Source organism: Sciurus vulgaris (genome assembly GCF_902686455.1).
Source record: "Sciurus vulgaris genome assembly, chromosome: X".
NCBI lineage: Eukaryota > Metazoa > Chordata > Mammalia > Rodentia > Sciuridae > Sciurus > Sciurus vulgaris.
In genome coordinates, this window is record NC_136471.1 from 1999101 (window position 1) to 2021237 (window position 22137).

Here is a 22137-nt window from a genome sequence, read left to right on the forward strand (position 1 = left end):
GAAAGGGTGTAAGTTCCGGCTGACAGCGCTTCAAGTCCCCCACCTCAAGTCCTGCGGCACTGTCTTTTCTCATTCTCATGTGTCAGATTTTGGCTAATAGGAATACCATGTGAGCTTCAGTGCCTGGAAGGGGTGGAGCCAGGACGTTGGGGGAGGGGCTGGGAGCCGTTGGGGAAGGGGTCCTTGGCACCAGGTCCTATTTGCTTTTCTCAGCACCAGTGGTGACAGGCGTTCTCGTCAAGGACCTCATTTTATCCTTAGGTCAGTTCTGGAAGTTCAGAGGAGACAACAGTCCCATGCTGCTAGGGAAACTGAGGCAGTGGGTCCATGCGGTGGCCTAGTAATGTAGTGGCAGAGCCACACTGGGCTCAGGCAGAGTTCAGAAGCCTAGAGCCTCAACTCAGTGTGGGTGCAGGAGACCCGCTGGATTCCAGGCCTTGGCTGTGGTTGTGGGGGAAGCAGAGGCATGAGGCCAGTCAGTCTTTCCCAGGCTTCCAGGCTAGTGGTGGGTCAGCAGGGGCTCAGACCTGCGATGGGGAGATACTGAGAGCCAGTCTGTGGCCCTGGGCTATCAAGGGATGGCTTCTCTGCCCAAGGATAGCAGAGTAGGGTGAGGCAGGAAGGGCTGGGATGCCAGCAGCTCCATGGATGAGGGGCAGCCAAGGGAGGCCTGGCTGCCTGGCTCCTGTCTGCAGCACTGCTGAATTCCCCTGAGTCATTACCCCTGGAAAAGAGAGGAAGCCAGCAGCTTTGCCTCTGGTGCTCAAGTCCCCATCTCAACTCTGGGCCTCAGTTTCCTGTTCTGCACATTTGGGGAGAGGTGGGTTCCCATGATCTCAAAGGGCCCCCCTGACTTTGCTCCAATTTCAGGCCACTATGTGCAAGTCTGGGCAGAGTCTGGCCACCACCAGCTTGGTGTGTCCACCCTGCCCTCGTGCTCTGACTGCCCCTCTTCACCTCTTCAGCTTTAGCAGCAGCTCTGCCCTTCCAGGTAGAGGACAGCAGCCCTACAACCTCTTCCTGCTCTGGAGTCTGGGACTTTGGGTCTGCCCTCTGGGCTATGCCTGCTGAACCCTTCCCCCTCAGCATCAGGCAGCTGAAATGTTCAGGACCTGGGCTTGCCCCTGCCAAAATGACACCACATGGGCAAGTGTGTGATCCTGTCTGTGTAGGCTCCCTGCCACTGGACCTGGTATTCTTTTGACAGCCTGTACTGCCAGTCGTTCCAAAGTTATGGGACCTCTTTTAAGAAATTGACAACAATCTGTAGACATATGAACATGCACAGAGACAAAAAAGATGGAGCTGGCTAACCCCCACCCCATGCTCCTCCCATTTGCAGAGGACATGGCAGCTGTGTGCGTGACCTGGGCACTCATTTGGGCCCTGGTGAAGAGTTTCTGGGTAGGTTGGCTACCCCTCCTCACTCTGCACTCTAGTGACTCAGGGCAGGAAGGCTGGGGGAGGAACATTTGGACTGAATAGTGCTTCCCTCTGCCCCTGCAAAGCTGTCACCCCAGTCCTCTCACAGTGTCTCTGCTCTCCAGGTGACAAGAGCCAGTACTGCTGGAAGAGAAGAAAGCCAAGGACCAGGCTGGTCCGAAGACACCTGGGATCTTGAAAGGCATTGGCCTCTTCAGCCTTGGGAAATGGGACCCCTCTTCTCATCCCCATCGACTTATTGGCTAGAAAGCCCCAGCCTGCACCCTGTTGGGGGCTGGAGAATAAAGTGCAGAACCTTCTCGAAGGAGACTTGGGTGACTGCAAGTTCCTATCATTGAATCAAGGGCCTAGCTGCGTCTCCATCTCTGAAGCAACCAGGTCTATAGCTCGGGACCTGTATGCTCCTGAAAGAAACCTCAGAGTGAAGTGGCTGGTCAGTTCCAGTCCTCATCCTTTTTTTTTTTTAAAAAAAATATTTTTAATCAAATTTTTATAACATTATTTTATTTATTTATGTATTTATATGTGGTGCTGAGGATGGAACCCAGTGCCTCACATGTGCTAGGCAAGCGCTCTACCACTGAGCCCCAGCCCCAGCCCCAGCCCCAGCCTTCAACCTTTCTATGACAGTGCTCCTCAATCCATTCCTTGGTCCCCTTTTACCCAGAAGCCCCAGGCACTCAGTGCTAGCTCAGGTCTACCAGCAGGTCACACCCTTCCCTTCTCTTCCTTGGGGATGGCCTGCGAGAAGGGGCCGTCTCACTTCATACTGACTCCATGCCCTTCTGAACCTCTCAGGTACTCACCAAAGGTCCTGAAAGTAGCCCCAGGAACTGCCAGCCCGGGAAAGTTGAAGGGTCATGAAGCTGGGCCTTGTTTGGGGTGGAGAGGTCTTCAGTCTGGCAGTGTCACTGATGTCTGGCCCAGTTCTGACACTCTGTGATGTAGTGGCTCTTTGGCTGAGGGCATCTGAACCTGTTAAGGCACACTTTCTTTAGGTCCCAACTCTGGGTCACATTCCTGTTGAGACTTGGAGAAAGGCAATGGCCACCAAAGTCTCAGGCCTGTCAGTGTCCCCATGCTCGTTAGCCATGAAGGCTTCTGTCTGCCCTTGGGGCTCTGCCTATTCCATTTCCCTATGGGACAGATTTACCCTCCTCCTGGTTCATTGAAGTCCCCCTCAGTGCCTGGTAGTGGTGTGATCTGAGTCCTGGGCCCAGATCTTGCTTCCTCTGTAGAACCTTGCTGTCACCTGGGAGTTTGGCACTTGGGAGCACACACACCCAAAGCTTTATTTCTGGGTAACCATTGGGCCTTCCAGAGAGTAATATCTGTAGCTGAAGTCATCTGCTAATCTGACAGCTGCCCCTGGCCACCGTTGCTCCACAGTTGTGCCCAGCTCAACTCCTCCCTTGGCATCTTCTGTGGTCTGCAGCACTTCAGCCAGCATCTTCTAGATGCATCTTGCTACCAGTTGCTATGCCTTCAGGAGCATATTCTAGGCCTGTTCAGAAGTACCCCATCTGCCCCTGGTGGCTTGCAAAAGGACCACACCCAGACATTTCAAACAAAATGGCCCTGTGGTAGCTCCCCAAGCTGCACTTGTAGATGAGGTCAAAGGCAGGCCAGCCAGGCAGCTGAGCCCCAGGGGTGCAAGCACCAAGCAGGGACAGGAGGGAAGCAAGAGGAGAAAAGGGAGGGGAGGGCATGACAGAGAGAGCCAGGCTGTGTAGTGATTGATTTCTGGGGGCCAGGACCTCAAGAGCCATTAACACCCCCATTCCAGGAGGCTCAGGTTCAGGTTCAATAACCTGGTTATAAACCCCCTCCGGTCAGCTGCATGGCTCCCTCTCCTTGTCTTGTCCTCCCGAGACGCAGTGCGTGTGTCTGGATATACATTACAGATGATATAATCCTTTTACCAGGAGAGAGCCAGCCGCCCACGCCCATTGGCTGGACAGGCAAAGGGAGGTGAGGGAAAATGAGGAGCTTGCAGCCCCCACGAGGTGGAAAGAGAGGACAGGGCAGCCAGTGACTTTCCAGCTGATCCAAGGGAAGTGGAGGGCTGAATGGGACCAGGAGAAAGGGGAGCCACCAAGGGCAGAAGGACAGGGCCAGGGAGACCAGGGGCTCTGAGGGCTGCAGGGATGCCCAACCCCCCTGTTGAGATCCCCCATTGCTCTGCCTGGCCCAGGAGGGAGGCCTCTGTGAGTGGCCTGCTGGCCTTTCTGGCCATATATCTCCATGTCCCCCACCCCCAAGCTCTCGCAGCAATGTGCCTGGCTGGTCAGGCCAACTCACCATGGGAAACAAGATAACATTTGAAGTGAGTGGCCATGACTGGGATGGGCAGGGGCTCATGACACATTCTCTCCCTGGCTCTGATGTCTATGGGGGTGGGTGGGAAGGGGCTCCTGGCGAGGTTGCCTTATCTCAGTCCTCCAGGGCTCTTGCCTCTGAGTACCTGCAACTGTCCTGCTTATTGGCTCAGCTGGCACTGCCACTGCCCCTTCTCCTCCCAGCACTGTTTCCTGCCCCCAGATCAAGGCTGAGCTCTCAGGGTGGCTGCTCTGGTGTCAGGGAAGCCCCCAGCTCTGGTCCTGCCCATCCTGAAACTTGCCCAAAGCCTTGCCCTGAGCAATGACAAAGGGGTCAGAAGGGGACTTCAGGTGCCAGGAGTCACCAGGGAGAAGACTTGCGGTGGGTGAGGGATACCCCCTCATTGTCACACATGCTGTCCCCTGCCCTTTGAAGCACTGCTGTCTCCAAACTTTCCAAGTAGAAGCTCACAAAGGTCAGGAGGAGCCCCCCTTGCCTGCAGGGAGCCTAGTTTGCAGGCCCCTTAGATAATGCTGGAAGTAAGTAGCTTGGGGGAGGGAGGAGGGCCTCCTGATCCGTGGCACTATGACCATGGGGATGAGCAGCACCCATTGCCTGGTGGCACACAGGGTGCTCACACTGTCACGGAGCCCTCCCAGAAGCTCCTGATGCACTTTATGGACGAGGACGCTGAGGCGCACACAGCCATGCACTCAGAGCCCCACAAGTAGCAGGCAATGAGCTGAGGCCAGGGCAATAGCCTCTACCAGCTGGGGCACGGCCTGCAGCCTCAGGCCGTCCTTTCACACAGGTGTGGGCCCAGACAGGAAGGGAGCTTCTGGCCCAGACCTCGATCCCCTGGCATCCCACCCAGTCAGCTAGAGCAGGAAGGAGGCTGCCACAGGCTGCAGATGGGCTCTGGAGAGCTATGAACGCAATTCCAATTGACAGAAGAACCTGACGGGTCCGGGTCACCCCAACAGGATGGAGCCCCGGCCTGAAGCTGCAGGTAGGTTGACAGGGGCTAGCCCCTAGAGCAGGTGCACCCCCATCCAGCGGGCCTACTACTCTGTCACCCGGCCCTGCTGTCCCCTCCCCACAGGAAGGCTCAGGATATTTCTGCCAACTCTGTGGGGATTTTTCCCATCTAAATTTAGAGAGCAGCTATTACCCCTCAGTACCTGCTTCCCACATCAGTAACTGATTTGCATCCCAAGAGCACCCTGCAAGGAGAGTGAGGAGAGTGCAGATGTGGCACCATGTGACCTGCCTGCCCCTGGGGCCAGCTCCTAGGCAGGGAGAATGTGGGGAGAGGGAGGCAGGTCAGGACAGGGTGGCAGTGACACCTGGGGGATCTGTCACATCCTCGTGGAGATCAGGGTCAGAAACATACCCTCAGCAGGGACAGCTGGGGCCCACTGCTCAGGGCCAGGCCTTCCAGTCACAGAGCTCCTTCCAGGGTCCCTACTGTCCTGCCCGCAGGTCACAAGGTAACTATCTTCAGCACTTCTCCCTCTGTCTCTGTGTACTGTGTGCCCAGTGCCATTTCATTATGGAGACAAACAGAGGGCATGGTGGCTCAAGGGGCAGGTCAGCTACTTCTGGCTACTCTGCCGTCACCACCTGGAGCAGTGACCTGAGAGGGGAGAGCTGCTGTGGTTGATATGTGATGGGACCCTGAGGGTAACAAAGGGTCCTGTTTGTCCTTGGGACACACAGAGAGCTGGTCAAGGCTTTCTCAAGGCACCTGAGGCCTGACCTGCAATTGTTTGAAGTCCCAGAGGTGACGTGGGGGCTGGGAATGGGTTCTCCAAGACTATAAGCCTAGAGGACATTTGAACTGTGAGATGGAACAGTGAGGGCCAGCCAGAGGGAGGTGTCACAGGCGCCTCAGCACTAGGGCTTTCTTCCTGGTATCTGAGCAGGAACCTGGGCCCCTGTCCAGTGCTGGGTCAGCCTCGAGTAGATGGATAGGGCACAGGGCTGTTGGCCTATCATCTGTTCTTCTATCCCTTTCCCCCATCTGAATTGTGCTGTGGTGGATGTTTCTTCAGGAACTTGGAACACACTTCCCAAGCCAACACTTGGAAGTTCGACATGGAAGATATTGGACGTGGTGAGCTCCCCAGATGTGCTGGGGCTAGTTGGCAGGTCAGCATCCTTGAACGTACACTCGGAACCTCTCCCTCACGGTCTCATTCCAGTCAGAGCCTCAAGGAATCCACTGAAGCCATAGCACAGGCTTAGGTTCCTAGGCTGTGACTTCGAGATGTGGCTTGTTCCTCTATGGTCAAAGTGCAGGGCCATGGAAGCCGTTCTTCTCATTTACCCCTGGCTTCCGAGTCTACTCCTGAGGCCTTGGCCCTGGGTTCATGGCCTCCTTCCCCCCATGCTGCTGATCCCTGCAATGACTGATAGTTCTGATGGGCAAGGGGCAGGAGGTCCAGGGAGCAGGGAGGGCTGGGCTGGAGCTGGACTTTGCCACCAGAATCATAGAGCACCAGTAGCAGTTGTTATTCTGGCCAGACACAGGGGACAGGGGGTCCTATTCCTGTCCTGAGTTGGCTTTCCACACCATTCACACTGGTCTCCTCCTTCTTCATGCCACTCCACCATGTTTATCTCAGCGTGCAAATATGCCCGTCCTGTCTGTCCTCATCAGGTCCTCCCTGGCTGCTGCCTCATCTGGGTCCCAGCTGGAAGGATTATCTACAGGTGTGGCCTTGAGGGCTGATCTTTCCCAGCTGCTGAGGTGTCCCCAGTGAAGTTCAGAGTGCTCTCTTCAGTCTTGCACTTTTTCCAACCCTTAGCAACAAGTGCCCACTCCCTTCTTCTGGAACATTCCCCTTCCTCACCTTCTCCAACTTCCCATGCTCCTGCTTTTCTTTCCCTCTCTCCGGCCATTTATCCCCAGTCTCTTTTTCAGGTTCCATGCTTTTTTCTCGTCTCCCTCTACATGCCACCACGGGATGACCTCAGCTCTTCTCCTGGGTGACAAATGTGACATCAGTGTCTCCTGAGTGTCCTTGCTCACAGCTCTCTCTGCCATTGCTATGTGGAAGCCCACGGCACTTAAGATACTCAGTGTCCAAAAGTGAGCTCACTGTCTTCCCTCCATACCTCAAGCTCCAGGCACCCTCAATTTCTTCCCCTATCGCCCCCTCCCATTGCCAGATTCTGGTGCTCTTGCCAGGCCCTGTCCTCTCCTGCCTGGACAAATGTACCAGCCCCTCAGTGTGTTCTGCTGCCAGGCCCAGCCCCCACCCCTGCCCCCACCTCTGCACCAAGGCCAGCCTGACTGACCTGAGACAGATGCCTCAGCTGTTCCTCCCCCTAGGGCCCTTCAATAGCCCCTTGTGGCCTTGAGGACAAAGTCCAGCTCACAGCTCCTGAATGATCCAGCTCCTGCTCACCACCTGGTCTCCCCCATCCACCTCCTCTAAGCCCCAGCTCTCAACTGGCAGTTAACAGAATGTACCAGGATGTCTGGTGTCTCTTTGTCTTATTCTAAATAAAGTACATTCTGAGGCTCCAAGAAGACACGTATTTTGGGGGGGTCACTATTTAGCCTAATCAGTCCTCCTCTTGTCCCCTCAGATTCACATCCAGCTCATGGGCAAGACACATTCATCCATCCCAACACCCCCAAATAATCACCTACTGCCCTTGCTGTGCACACGGCCCCTCACATCTGCCTGGCAAGGGTATGCTCACTTTTCCAACCTCAGCCCCACCTGCAGTGGCTCCATGAATCTTTTCTTCCCACGTGATGTTGGTATTTGCCTCCAGCAGTTTGTGCCAGCCCGGCTCCAAGAGGGGCTGTAGCAATGTGGGGAGACCCTGGGATGGAAGGAATCTGAGAGCCTGGGACCCCTGTCCTGGCAGCCCATGGTGAGGCTGTCTGGAGGTGGAAAATGGTGGTGGGTAGGTAACTCCAGGCAGTGTCAGAGCTTCTGGGCCACCACCTGGTGCCCTGTGCCCCTGACACCCTTCTCTAGAGGAAGAAGCAGCAGTGCCGGGCGGCCATTGGAGATCGGGGCAGGATCCACTCATGGCTGGGAAGCAGCATTGGGGTCTCCCCCAGGGAAGGAGTTGATGGGCTGAGCATCCAGGTGCCTTGACTCCTCATGATGTATCCTGCTAGGGGAACCTTCTGAAGTTGATTCCCTGTGCCCATGGCTTCCTGCCCCAGCTGTCATGAAGACAAGACGGTGAGGAACTCTGGGGGGTGGGATTGACCCTTGACAGGGCTGTGAGGAATGCTGAGCCAGAGACCCACATGATTCCCCTCCATCCAGGAAGCCCCTGGGCCTGCACCAGGCATGCCTCTTACTCCCCCTCACCAGGTCACTTCCTGGCTCAGTGCCTGGCACATAGACTGTCTCCTATGTGAAGTGTTCTCCCTACCTTCAGTTTAGACTCACAGCACTGGGCATGTCCCTCAGGAGTCACCCTGCTCCCTCCCTGTGTCTTTGGGTCTTCCTTGTCTGCTTCCTTCTGCGTTTGGCCAGCTGGCCAATTCCTGGATGCTACGGATGCCTTTGTGCTCCAGTGTGGCTGGCATTGGGCCTGAGCACTGCAGGCACTCCACAGATGTCTCCTGCAGGAAGGATGTGGAGTCGAGATGCTGCGTAACCCCACAGAGACCTTCATGACACCCACTGTATGCCTGCCCCTGAGCGAGGATGCCAGGGCCCAGAGAGAACTGAACACCAGGTCTGCCTCCAGAAGCCCCCTGCCTATGGGAAGCACTCATGGCACATCCCGCTGTCCTGGCATCGATTGGCATCTGTCTGGTCATCTGGCTGGCTCCTATGTCTGCTGCCATTTGTCAGGAGGCCTCCCTTCTTATCCGCTCCCCCATTCCACACTCTTGGTGGGCACAGTGCTGCCTAGCTATTCCGTGGCCTTTTCTTGCCTTCAGGTAAGGACTCTGAACTCCTGTGTGGGCCCAGACATCTGCCTTCAAATACCTGCCTCTTGTGCTCTGGGGTACCCCAAAGCCTGAGGGCCCTGTGTGGCAGTCTTGACGCACGAGATGCTGTGGCTCTGTTCCCAGGTTCCCTCTCAGCATCGTTTCCCACCGCCCCTCATTTACCCTCTGACCCCCGACTCCCACTTACACTCTAGGCTGCCTGCTGCATCCCTGTTGCTGCTCCCTGTCCTAGCCTTTGTTTCTGCCATTCTCCTTCCAAGAATGTACCCCCAGGCCTGTCAGAGAGCCCTCCAGCCTCCCTCTCACCCAGCCTCTGCATTCTCACCTTCTGCCCTCTTTGGCTGGTACCTGGACACCCCTCGTGGCCTCATAGCGCTCCAGGCGTGTGCTTTCCAAGGCCTGGCTGGCTGCAGGTCTCACCTGTCTCCCTTAGCTGGCTACCCTCCAGGTGCTGCAGGGGAAAAGGTGGGCAAAAGTAGAAGGAGGACAAGCTGCCGTGTTATCACATTGGTGGTCCCTGGGACACCTCTGCCACGGGTTCTATGACTAGTCAGCTGCAGGCCTTGGTTACTGAGGAAACCGAAGCCTCATGTGAATGCTTGTCGTCAGGGAGGAGGGAGACAAGCAGAGCATGCCTCTGTGAGGGATGGGGTGCCTGGGTGACTCCACAGAATCCCACTGGACAGAACCACAGATGTGCACTGAGAGCTACAGGGTCTGCAGGTGTTCGGGCTGGATGTGGTGAGCAGGCTGGCCCAAGGACCTGGACTTGCATTTACACTGAAGACCAGGACAGAAAGGCCATACACGGACTAGAGCCAGAGCATCACGCTGTGTCCACATGTGGCTATGCACACACCTTCCCAGGGACAGCAGTGTACCTCCATGCCATCAAGGCAGACTGACAAGGAGTCTGCCAAGGTTGAGATATATGTAGGCTCCTAGTCCATTATGACTGGTGTTATAAAAGGGGGAAATTTGGGCACAGACACATGCAGGGACAACACCACATGGAAATGAACCAGAGATCTACTAGCCAAAGAATGCCAGAGATCACCAGCAGACCAGCAGAAGCCAGGGGTGAGGCCCGGAACAGATCATTCCCTCCAGGCTTCGGAGGAATACCTAGACTTTGGACTTCTGGACTCCAGAATCAGGAGAGAATAAATACCTGTTGTTTTAAGCTGCCTTGTATGTGGTATTTTGTTATTGCATTTCTAGCAAACCAATCCACAGCTTTGCTTTTTATTTATTGTATATCATTTCATTCCAAATACTCTTAAGAAGTAGAAGGTCTTACTGTTACATAAATGAGGAAACTGAGATTTAGAACATTTGAATGGCTTGTTCAAAGTAACTTGATCAGTCTGAGGTAGATCCAGAGCACAGTGTAACTTAGGATTTTAGTTTTAGACAATGAAACTCTTCAGCTTCCTGATATATTCAGTTTTTAATTTTTGTACTGGGGATTGAACCCAGGGATGCTTAATCACTGAGATACATCCCTAGCCATTTAATTTTTTTAAAATTTTGAGACAGGGTCTCACTAAGTTTTTGAGGCTGGCCTGGAATTTAAAATCCTCCCACCTCATCCTCCCAAGTTGCTGGGCTTACAGGTGTGTGCCACCACACCTGACTTATGTTCAAGTTTTAATGTTCTTTTAAAGTGTACATCAATCAAACTTTGGGTCTGAGAGATGTTTTTTTTTGTGTGTGTGTGGTGCTGGGGATCGAACCCAGGGCCTTGTGCTTGCAAGGCAAGCACTACCGACTGAGCTATCTCCCCAGCCCTCTGAGAGATATTTTTGATTCAGTGAGTCAGGCAAATTTCCAGCCCTAACCCATGTGCCATATTGTCTCTGAGAAACTAATTTCGTTTTAGGGAGAAAAAGAATATTTTTGTGCTACAAATGTCCCTCTCAGAACTGCTTTAGCTACATTCCACAAATTTCACCATGTTGAGGTTTTATTTTCTTTCATTTGTGTATTTACAAATTTTTTCTTCAACCTTCCTCTTTGACCCATGGTTTATTTTTTAAATTTCCTGGTGTGTGGAGATTTTAATTTTGATAATTGATTTCTAGTTCGATTCTATTCTGGTTGGAGAACAAACTCTGTATGATGTCAGTTCTTTTAAATGTGTTGAGGTTTGCCTGGGCTATGGTTTACACTGGTATGTGTTCCATGGGCACTCAGAAAGAATGGGTGTTATACTATTGTTGGGTGGATTATCCTGTAAATTTGTTGATAATATTGTTGAGTTCTTTATATGCTTACTGATTTTCTGTGTAGTTATTTTGTCAATTATTGAGAGAGGTATGTTGATGTCTCCAACCATAATTGTGGATTTGCTTTTCTCCCCTTTTGGTTTTCTCCATTTTTGCTTCCCATGTTTTTCAGCTTTGTTGTTTGGTACACACACATTTATGATTACTATGTCCTCTTGGGAGAATGACCTTTTTTCATGATAATATATTGTTGTTGAAATGAAGTCTTAAAAATTTCTATAGAGATGATTATTATTTTCTTACCAGTCATAGTTTTCATGATGTTTGGGGCCTGGCATCAGAAAAAGATCTCGGAGTGGGGGGAAAGGAACTTGATTCAGAGATGATTGTGCTTTCTTTGGCTGTTCTAAACTCAGACTCGTGAAAAGAAAGGGCAAGAAGTTTGTGGGGTTGGTATGTAGTTCAGTGGCAAAGTGTTTGCCTTACATTTGCAAAACCCTGGGCTCAATCCCCAGTTCCAAAAAACAGAAGTTTGTGCTGGGTGCAGTGGTGCATGCCTGTAATCCTAGAGGCTCAGGAGGCTGAGGCAGGAGAATCACAAGTTCAAAGCCAGCCTCAGTAACTTAGTGAGACCCTGTCCCTAAATAAAAAATAAAAAAAGACTCAGGGGGCTGGGGATATAGCTCAGTTGGTAGAGTGCTAGCCATGTAAGCACAAGGCCCTGGGTTCAATCCCCAGCATCACCAAAAAAAAAAAAAAAAAAAAAACCAAAAAACTGGGGATGTGGCTGGGTGGTCGAGTGCCCCTGGTTGAATCCCTGGTACAAAAAAAAAAAAAGAAGTTTGTAAAATCATGAAGAGGTTTTTTGGTGAGTTGCTTATTCTCCCTGTAAGACATATCTAGATGTTGTTAAACTAATAAAACAGCAGCCCAATGTACTAATTGATGATTAGTTATGTTAACTAAGATCTTGTCCTTACAGAGGAAGCATAATGTAGTAGGCACTCAATACATGTTTGTGGAATGAATGAATGAGACAGTTGATAACTTTCTGGAGAGAGTCCTGCTCTGTATAGTTACTGGGATAGTAGTCGAGGATCCAGGAGGAAGTTAACCACCCTCGGCAAATAGCTCACTGAACTCAAGTAGGGCAGGACCAGGGAAAAGGCTGAAGGGGGTGGGTCACTGAGCTGCCTGTCGAGGTGGGAGTTCACCAAGTGGCTCAGGGAAGAAAGACTTAAGAGGCAGGAGGGAATGGCATGGGCAAGAGTGTCAAGGCCCAGAAAAGCTTCTGCACAGGGACCTAGAATTGTGTCTGTATGGCTAGAGTATACTGTGCCATGGGGCCTATGTGCATGCGCATGAGTATGTGTGTGTGAGTGTGTGCATGCATGAGTGTGTGTATTTGCAGTGAAGATGATGCTGGAGATGCAGAAGACCCTGAGCTCACACTACCGCATGGCTGCTGCATCAGGGAATGGAGGTGGGGAAGGGCCCCTTTTGCTCAAGACTTGCAGATGCTTCTTGAATGCTGCCAGCTTGTTTCCTGGAGTCCCTGGGACAGAAGATGCTTGCTTGTGGGCTCATGCACACATGTGTGCACATGCACGTGCACACACACATACACGTGTACACACAGGCCTCCTGCACTCTCCTGCCTGCCTTTGCATGACCACATGCTCTCCTGCACCCAGAGTGTGCACTGCAGGTCACCTTGCTGGGTGCCACTGCTGCCATGCATATATGCATGCTGGCACACTCGTGCAGAGCTCTGCACCTGGGCTGAGTGAAAAGCTGACATGATGTCTCTTGCTGGCGTCCCCTTCACCGCCTCTCTCTCCCTCTTGGCCCCTTTAGTTTGCTGCCTCAAGCTGCTTCCTTCTGTACCCCTTATACTGCTGCTTGGCCCCTTGCTGTCCTCCAAGGGCTAGGTGAGGGGAGGCTGGGGAGGTGGCAGTGGGCCTGCTGTGGAAGGGGGGCTCCCACCCATCCATAGCCAGGCCATGAGTAGCCAGCACCTGTTGTTGACCCTGTTTCCTTGGTCCTCACTGGGAAGATCACCTCTGGAACCAGCCACCTCTTTGGGCAACAGGAGTGGGACAGTATGACTAAGTTGAGGCTGACAGGCTTCTTGAGGTTGTCCTCTCCCAAGACCCAGTGTTGCAGAGAGCCTCAGGGCTGCAGGACCCAGTTGCTCTTTCTGTGCATTGGGGATCAATGATTTTCACACATATATGAAGGGCAGAGGGAGGTGTGTGTACATCCATGTGTGTAATAGTGTGCTGTGTGGGCATGTGTATGTGTAGGCATATATGTGCGTGGAGTATGTGTGAGTGTGTATGTGCATGTGTGTGCTTGTGTATATGCATGTGTGTGTATATGCACATGAGATATGAGTGTGTGTCCCAACCCTCAGCCAGCTCCTCAGGAGGCTGCTGGAGAAGAAAGGGGCAGAACTTTCCAGGCCCTCCCAGCAGCCTGGTGCATACAGGGGGGAGCAGGAGGCCCATGTGTGTGCTCCAGGAGAGGAGTGAAGATGGGAAGTGAACAGGTGGGAAGAGGCAACTACACGAGAAGCTGCACTAAGCATAGTTGGGGACAGGGGACCAAGGCATCAGAGGACACGGGTTTGGGTGTGTGTCTGAGTGATGGAGGTGTGTAGTACTTCAGGGATCCCTGTGAGGTAGCAGGTCCAAGGGAGGCAGGAGGACACACAGTCTGGTCAACCAGGAACATCCCTATTCCCAGGAGAGGGTAGATGGGTGGTTGGGCTCATGGGTCTGGGGCTTGGATGGAAGCTAGGTGGGGTAGGGAGTGGCAGGCAGTCAGGCAGAGTATCCCAGGCTCTGTGGCAGCCGTGGCTGTGGGCCTCTGGGCTGCTGCCCCTGTCTTCAGCGGCTCTCACCTGACTTTCACGTCGTGTCCACACATTCCACCTCTTCCAACTTCAACCTTGCTTCCCCTTGACTCTGCCTCCTATGCAAGTGCAAATACCTGGGGCGATTGCTGTCTGGACCCTGCTTCTTGTGTGGCCCTTGCAGACACTCCTGCCCACACTGGTTCTGACCTGATCTAGGGCTTGGATACCAGGGCCTGATTTGGGGAGCTTGGGGCACCCCCGTGGAGTCCCCAGGCTGAGCCAGCCAGCCTCCTGCCCTCACTGGCACAAAGATCAAGGTGCTGAATCTGGGTTTGCTGCTGTGAAGGTCCTGTCCTCGCTGGCAGGTGTGAGGTTGCCTCTCTCATAGAAGGAGAGATGAGGCAAAATGGCCATGCCTGGGTCACTGCAGGTGCTGATGGGGGATCGGTGGACACTCATTCTCGGCAGGTGGACCTGTGTCTGAAATTCCTCCCAATAAACATGGAACAAATTCAAGAAGGGGATGCATGTCCCCGTGGAACCGTGGGCTTGTCAGCGTCCCCCTCACTTTGCTTCAGTTGTCACATAGTCTACAGACTGACTGTAGCAAAGCTCCCTCCTCCAAGAGGGCAACCCCAAGCGGCTGAAGACAGCCATGCACACGGGTCCCCCAGTCCTCCCCATTTCTAGAGTTGGGTCAGACGTGTGAGCTCAGTACACACAGGAATTCCTCCCACGGGGAATGCGACTGCACCCCAGGGACCCCGGCTTCTATGGAGGTTGCTGCCCAAACTCCTTGTGAACAGCCCGAGGCCAAAGGGAGCAGCCTTGCCCGGGTTGCTCCAGACCCACCCAGTTACTGGATGATGTGGGTACAAAGGCCCAGCCCTCCCTTCAGCTGGCCTAGGAGGGCTCCAGGCTCAGCCTGTTCCCTCCTGTGAGTGGCCCGAGGAGGCCACAGCAAATGATCACAAACCGGGTGGCTCAAAACAACAGGAATTTACTGTCACAGTCCTGGAGGCCAGAGTCTGAGGCCACGGAGTGGGCACCCTTTGGAGGCTAGAGGGCAGGTTCTCTTGTCACTTGTAGCAGCTTCAGGGGCTCCGGGCATCCCTTGGCTTGTGGCCGCATGCCTCCAACCTCCCCTCCACCTCCACCTCCACCTCCGCACGGGCTTCTCCTTCTGTGTCTCTCTTCTGTCTCTCATAAGGACGTCTGCCATTGGACTTGGGGCCCACCTGGAGAATCTAGCTTATCTCATCTTGACATCCTTAACCTAGAGACATTTGCAAAATCTGGGGGAACCACCACTCACCCCAGTCCAACTCAGGAGCCCAAGCCTGGACCTGCCCAGTCAGTGTCCCAGCCAGGGGCCCTCTGGGCCACAGCTGAGGGTCATGGGGGGGGTGGCAATGATGACGACTCCGTGTCCCTGCTCCTGGGAAGGGGCCCAGAAGCTGTGCCCTTATGTACCCCATGTGGGTGTCCCAGCCCTCACCTGTGCCTGGAAGAGCCATCCTTCCTCCTAGTACCATAGGCTTGCCAAGGGCTCCTTGCCGTTGGCCAACTTGTCCTGGCTGGGACCCAGGGTCACCTGAAGACAAGAAATCCCAGGCCAATTTTGTAAGGAAGGGTGTGTACAGGTCAGGGGGGCCACTTATTATTCAGTTCCTAGCTGCCACAGTGGGAAGGGAAGGGCTGGGAAATGGAAGTCCTGAATTCTCAGTATCTGATGGGGACACCAGCGTCTGGTGATTGCAGAGCCCCCTTGATCCTGTCCCCTAGACCAGGGCATTTCTACTCTTTGGACCTTCTTTTTCACCTAGATGCACGTGTGAGAAAGGCCTAGCCAGCTGATGGATCTGAGACACAGGACGGACACTCACCATCCTACATGTCCCAACTTGTGTGGCTCTCACACCTGTCCCCAGGGTAGCATTCACTCTCTGTACCCCAGCAGATCCCCAGTCTGTCCCCAGTCAGCAAGGATGGGGGGAGAATGGATCTGAGGAGCAGCAGGACAACGGCAGCTGCAATGGCCAGCCAGGGAGGAGAGTATGACCTCCCTTGTCCCTGTCCCCATCTTTTCCCCAGCTCCTCCACCCCCACTCAGCTGCCCTCCTAGCCCAAGTCCCCCTCCCTTGGTTCAGCAGGGGCTGCCTTCCCCTCACCCCTGTCCTTGGACTGCTGGCCTGGGCCATCATTCAGTGGTTTCCTTGCACGTGGTTTTCCATGCCTGGTAAGCATTAACTCAGGGGCCATTGCTTCAGGGATGGCCCGAGAAGTCTGACCATGAGGAGGAGACTTGAATCCAAGGGCAGTGTGCAGCTGGGCGGGACTTTGGCCAGGAGACACCAGGTTTCAGGATACGTGACTTTGAGCAGGAGGCCCCTTGCTCCCAGGTTATCCCTTAAACAGGGAGGGGACACAGCAGCTATGCCCCCGATAATGGTGGCCCATGCCAGGGGCTGCCCAGGTCCCCCTCTGCTCCCTGGTCTTGTGGAATGTTGGGTCTCTTCATTTGTTCACTCATCACTCATCCAACAAATACTGAAGCATCTAAGTTGTGCCACGTGTGATGCTATGCCCATGCACCCTCCAAGCCCTTGGAACCAGTGTGGCACTGGCAGTTCCCCAACTTGTCAACTCCATGCTCTGTGGTATCCAGCGGCTCTGGATGGCAGAGTCCATGCAGTTGGGAGCTCTGACCATGGGGTTTGTGAGGTGCCTGGCTGCCCCCAGCAGGAAGTTCTGGGGCTCAGGCTAGCCTCCATTCCTCTGTGGCTCATGGGAACCCTTGGTCCCTGCTCTGCCAGCTCATGTTTGCCATGGCCCTCCCTTCCCCTTGTTCCTTGAAGTCAGTGTACACTTGGTCCCTCCTGGCTATGCCTTTGCTCCTGCCCACAGTGCCGGCTCCTGTCTCCACACCAAGGATGCCCCTGAGGATGGGCTTCCTGCTGGAGTCTCAGCTCTTTTCTTTCCATCTCCTTAGTCAAAGCCAGAGATCAGGGGGCTGAAACCACACCAGGCTCTGCACCAGCAGAGAAAAGGAGCAGGCCAAGGTACAGGGAGTTGGGGAGGAGCAAGGACTTGGGTGAGTAGGCACTGAAGTAGTGGAGCCAGCACAGGTAGCCAGTTGTTTCCAGAAGTTTGGCTAGGCAGTAGGCTTGTGAGGGAGAGGGTAGCACCATTTCTGGGTCCCCAGCCTCTCCCCCACAGCCTGGTCTGGGCTGTCTATCCTGGCCCCCCGAGGCGGGTTGACTGTGGTTGCTGGCCCTCAATCCGTGGAACTTATTTACTGTCCCTGTGCTCTTTCTCATTGGCCCTGTCTTCCCCACAGGACAAGTGTTCTGAGGCTGAAGTCAAGGTGAAGGCAGGGCTGTGCTCTCTCCATAGGCTGTAGAAAAGGGCTCTTCCTGCCTCTTCCAGCTCCTGGGGGCTCCAGGCATCCCTTGGCTTGTGACCCCATCACCCCAATCTCTGTCTCCATCTTCATGTGGTCTTTCTGTCTCTCTTCTGTCTCTGTAAGGACAGCTGTCTGTGGACTTAGGGCCCATCTTGATAATACAAAATGGTCTCATCTTGACATCCTTGATTTAAATACATCTACAAAGACCCTCTTCTTTCATAAGGTCACATTCACAGGCTCTAGGGCAAAGCAGATCTTCTGGGGACCACCACTGAACCCACATTATGTGCCACACCATCAGACACCTTGTTTCTGAGGACAACAGTTTGAGGACCCCTCCCTTGTCCTTGCTGGGCCACCAAGGCCACATGGAGCACAACCCTTGCCTACTCTGTGAAGAACTGAGTATCATCCTTCTCCCTGACACTTAGCCATTTCTGGCACAAGGTGGACAAGTGTCCCTGTCTCGGAGTGGCCCTGGGTGAGTCTGGCTGGGCATATGCCTAGGTTGGTATCTGACGTTTGAGGTGTCCCTTTGAGTGGCTGAGAGGGCTGGGCATTGGAAGAGCCAAAGCCTCAGCTTGAGTGGCAGGGGCAGGTGAGTGGGGTTGGTTCCTTTTGTGAAGGACTGGCCTTAGAAGGGAGCAAGGACAAGGAGCAAGGACAGACCCTCCAGAGGGACAGGAGGAAGCTGGATTGGGGGGCACAGTGAGGCCATAGTCTTGTTCCCTCAGGGAAACCCAGGGCATGAGGGATGAAAGGAGAAGAATGTGCCCCAGCCTTTGCTCACAGTGGCCCCACCTGGGAGGCCAGGTGTGCCCTGAAGCCCCCTCCAGGGCTTCCTCTGCAAGAAAAGGGTTATGTTCTCCTCCCCCTTCTTGTCCCCATCCTTGCAAATTATGCAGCCACGTAAATGCCATTCACAGGTGAGCCATGCAAACCATGGTGACTTCTCTTCGCTGCACAGCATTTTGTTTTCCCAGGAGTTAATAATTGTCCTTCAGGTTGCTGTTTGCTTAGCTTCCCACGCACTTATCACTAATTCAACCCTCCACTCTCCTCCGGGTGTGTAAATGTTCTTTTAAGACATTCAAACACACCAGGCATTCTAGTGATTTCATCGTGGGGAAAATCTCTGGGAGTACAGCTTCTGACCTGCTCCAGGTGCTCTGCCTGCCCCCACCCCTGGGTGCAGCTAGCAACTGGGTCTTCTGGATGCTCTCCTGGGAAGCCTTCCCCTCTTGTGTTGGAGCCCTTGGTTAAGGGTCAATTTTTCTTTCCTTTCTAAAATGTATCTCTTGTGCAAAGTCGAAAGCATGTATTTCAAAATAGCTGGACTGGCTATCAGGAGCCTTGAGTACTCAGTGTGACCTTGAGCAGCGCCTCCCCTCCGGATCCCACTCCCATGATCTATAGAAGGCCAGCTTTAGGCTGCGGTTACTCATTAACCCTTCACTTATTCATTCAACAGGCGTTTGCTTAGCAGTGACTCTTAAGACAGTTTATCATGGAAAAGGTCAAACACAAACAAAGGTAAAGAATAGTTAATGAAGTCCAGTGGGTCGATTGGCCAGGGTCAACAATTCTCAACAATTTGTCCACAGTTTCCATTTGTACCCTTCTTTTTCCCCTGGAATATTTAAAAAACTTGTTCTTTTGAATTAATCAGAGAAACACCCAGGAGGCTGGTGGCTCCTTCCTGCAGTTCCCCTAGCGTGGGCATTGTGCCTGGTGGCAGTGCTGCCTCAGAAGCCAGAGTGAGCAGCACCAGGTGTCACAGATCATGCAGGTGGCTCTGCAGTTCCATAGATTCAAGTAACCTGTCATAGATTCAAGTAACCAATCTGACAGTCAATGTACAGAACTATTCCATCACCCCAAAGGTTGTTTCAACCTCTGGTTGTGTTTCTTCCCGCTGCTGGAGATGGCCCAGGGCCAGGACGCTCTAGGCAGGGCACTCTGCCACTGAGCTGCACATACCCCCAGCGCAGAGCTGTGTGTGTGCGTGTATTTTATAAGAAACTGCAAAACCGTTTTGAAGAGCGGCCATCCCATTTTACATGCTCACCAGTGATGTGTGAAAGATCCACTTGGTCCACATCCTCTCCAGGGTTTGCCGCCTCCATTCTCTCTTGCTGTAGCCATTCAGACTGGTTTGCAACGATGCCGCATGGTGGTTTGGGGTTGTGTTTCCATCTTGGCTAAGGATATTGAGTGTCTTTTCACTCACCCACTTGCCCTTTTTTTAATACAACCCTTTTCCCTGGAATATTTAAAAAATGAACTTTTGACTATGGAGCAATTTTAGTTTGTTAGAAAAGCTGCAAAGATAACAGAGAGCTCCCATGGGCTCCCTAGCCAGTAGCCCCCATTGCTAACCTCCCATGGGCTCCCTAGCCGTAGCCCCCATTGCTAACCTCCTAGTGCATTTGTACAGTATTAGTCATTAAATTCCAGACTCTGTCCCCATTTCCCCACTTTTTCTACTTGTGTCCCTTTTCTGTTCCAGGATCCCGCAGCACTTTTTGTCTGGAGTATTTTATTTTATGTATTTATTCATTAGATTTGTGGTGCTGGGGATTGAACTCAGGGCCTTGTGCTTGCAAGGCAAGCACTCTACCAACTGAGCTATATCCCCAGCCCTGGAGTATTTTAAAGTAAATGCTGGACATCAAGCTATTTCCTACATAAATCCTTAAGTATGGATTTCTAAATACAGCTAAGGACTTATAAAAATAACATCACAACATCATTATCATACCCAAAAGTATTCAGAACAATTACTTAATGTCACCTAGTTGACACTTTCCCTGATTGTTTCAAAGATGCTCTTTTGTATCTGGTTTATTTAAAAATGAATGTATAGCATTGGCTTGATAGTCTTTCAAGAAATCTAGAATAGGTTGGGTAGGTTGGGGATGTGGCTCAGTGGTACAGTGTGTGCTTAGCATACCCAGCACCACACACACACACACACACACACACACACACACACACACACACGCATATCCACAACAGGTGGCCTCCCCCTTTCCTGTGCCTTTCCTCCTATACCATTTCCCACAGTTGGGATGTGGCTGATGGCACCCTTGTGCTATATTATCTACCATTCTCTGTTGTTCCCAGCATTCCCACTAAACTGGTGTGCTCAGATTCAGGTTGAACGCCATTGATGACAAGGTTCCCTAGGGGGCACTGAGCACGAGTGCTTGCCAATCTTGATGATGACACTGATCAGGAGATTTCAACTGGTGTGGACCTGATCCAGCCTTTATTGCATTCCCCAGAGACCTTTCACTCAGCACTTTTAGCATCTAGATCCATTATTTAGGGTTGCAAAAGGGTGATTTTTCAATTCTATAATTCTTGCATTTCCTGTTTGGAATTCTCCAATGGAAGAACATTCTCTTATCCACTATTTGGTCACCATGAAGTATAAGTGATGAAAGAAAAGTGAGGTAGATACACATGCTTTCTTTTTATTCTAACCTTCTGAGTATTGAGTGGGTACCCAAGCAGTCTCTGAAAGTGGCCAGTCATTGGAAATGCACGGACTGGGGCTTGTGCACCAGGTTTCCTTCTGTTGCTGGCATTCTTTGTCTTGGGCTTAGCCTTTGAGGTGGCTCCCACATGCTCTCAGGCTTTGCTGTGGCCCTAGCAGGCAGTTCTGGGTTCATTTTCTTCACTCCCTGCTTCAGACTCAGATTTCCACATAGCTCCAAGGATCCCCATTTCCTTTGAATGGAAAGATGTTCAGAGAGATCTCATCTGGCACTGCCAAATGCCATTTTAGATTTCATTTGGAATTCTTATTCTCCTTAAGATATGTCCCATTACGAATGTACAATCAAAATTCCATGCTTTAGAGACACTTGAAATACTTCTTCATATGGTATAGTACCAATGTTTATGTGGTATTGTTCATTTATTTTGTTCCTTTTATGATTCTTAGGGATTGCTTTAGTTTTTTTGAGTTTTCACATCATGAGAAACATTTTTCATGATACAATATATGTGTACTTACAACCTTCCCCCCTGTTTTCTTTCTTTCTTCCTTTTTTGGTATCAGGGATCAAACCAGGGGTGCTTAACCACTGAGCCACATCCCCAACCATTTTTGTGTTTTATTTAGAGGCGGGGTCTTGTTGAGTTGCTGGGGCCTTGCTAAATTGCTGAGGCTGGCTTTGAACTTGTGCTCCTTCAGCTTCAGCCTCCTGACTGGGATTACAGGTGTGTGCCACTGCACTCGGCTATCCCCCTTGTTTTTACTTAAAAAAAAGTAGCATATTTCTCTTTGCCTGGCTTGGATCCATCAGCATGTGCTGGAGAGGTGTACAGATCCCCTTCTCACCCCTTCATCCAACTGCATCGTGTACTCCTTCAACCATGTCAATCCCAGCTTATTCATTAAACTGTCACCTCATTTCTGGTCAGTGGCTAGTACAAGTAAGTACATCTCTTGACAGGTCTGTAAGATTCCCTCTTTTCCTTCCTTGCTTCCTCTCCTACTTCCCTTCTGTCTTCATTATTTCAACACATACAGAGGGTCAGCAGTGTGGCAGTGTGGGGTCAGGCTTCCTGGATACAGTGATTGTGGTGGAGACTGCTGGTTGCTGCCCCATTCTCCTTTGGAGATATAGCCCCAATCTGTAGCTGGGCCTATGACCAAACAAAGATGACACTTCTGAGCTTCCTTTCTAGCTAAGAGTGGTCATGTGACCTGTGAGATTTTACTGGAAGTCTGGACTAGCACCTTTTGGGGAACACAAAGATGTTGGTACTCTCTTTGTTTCTCTTGTACCCCTTCCTCTATCCTCCTCCTTATCTCCATTCTGATATAAAGGCTAGGGCTCTGGCTGCCATGTTGGATTAAGAGAAAGAAAGCCACACAGTATGGATTATGATGTAGTGATCTGGAGTGATCTGGAGGACCCTTGATCCC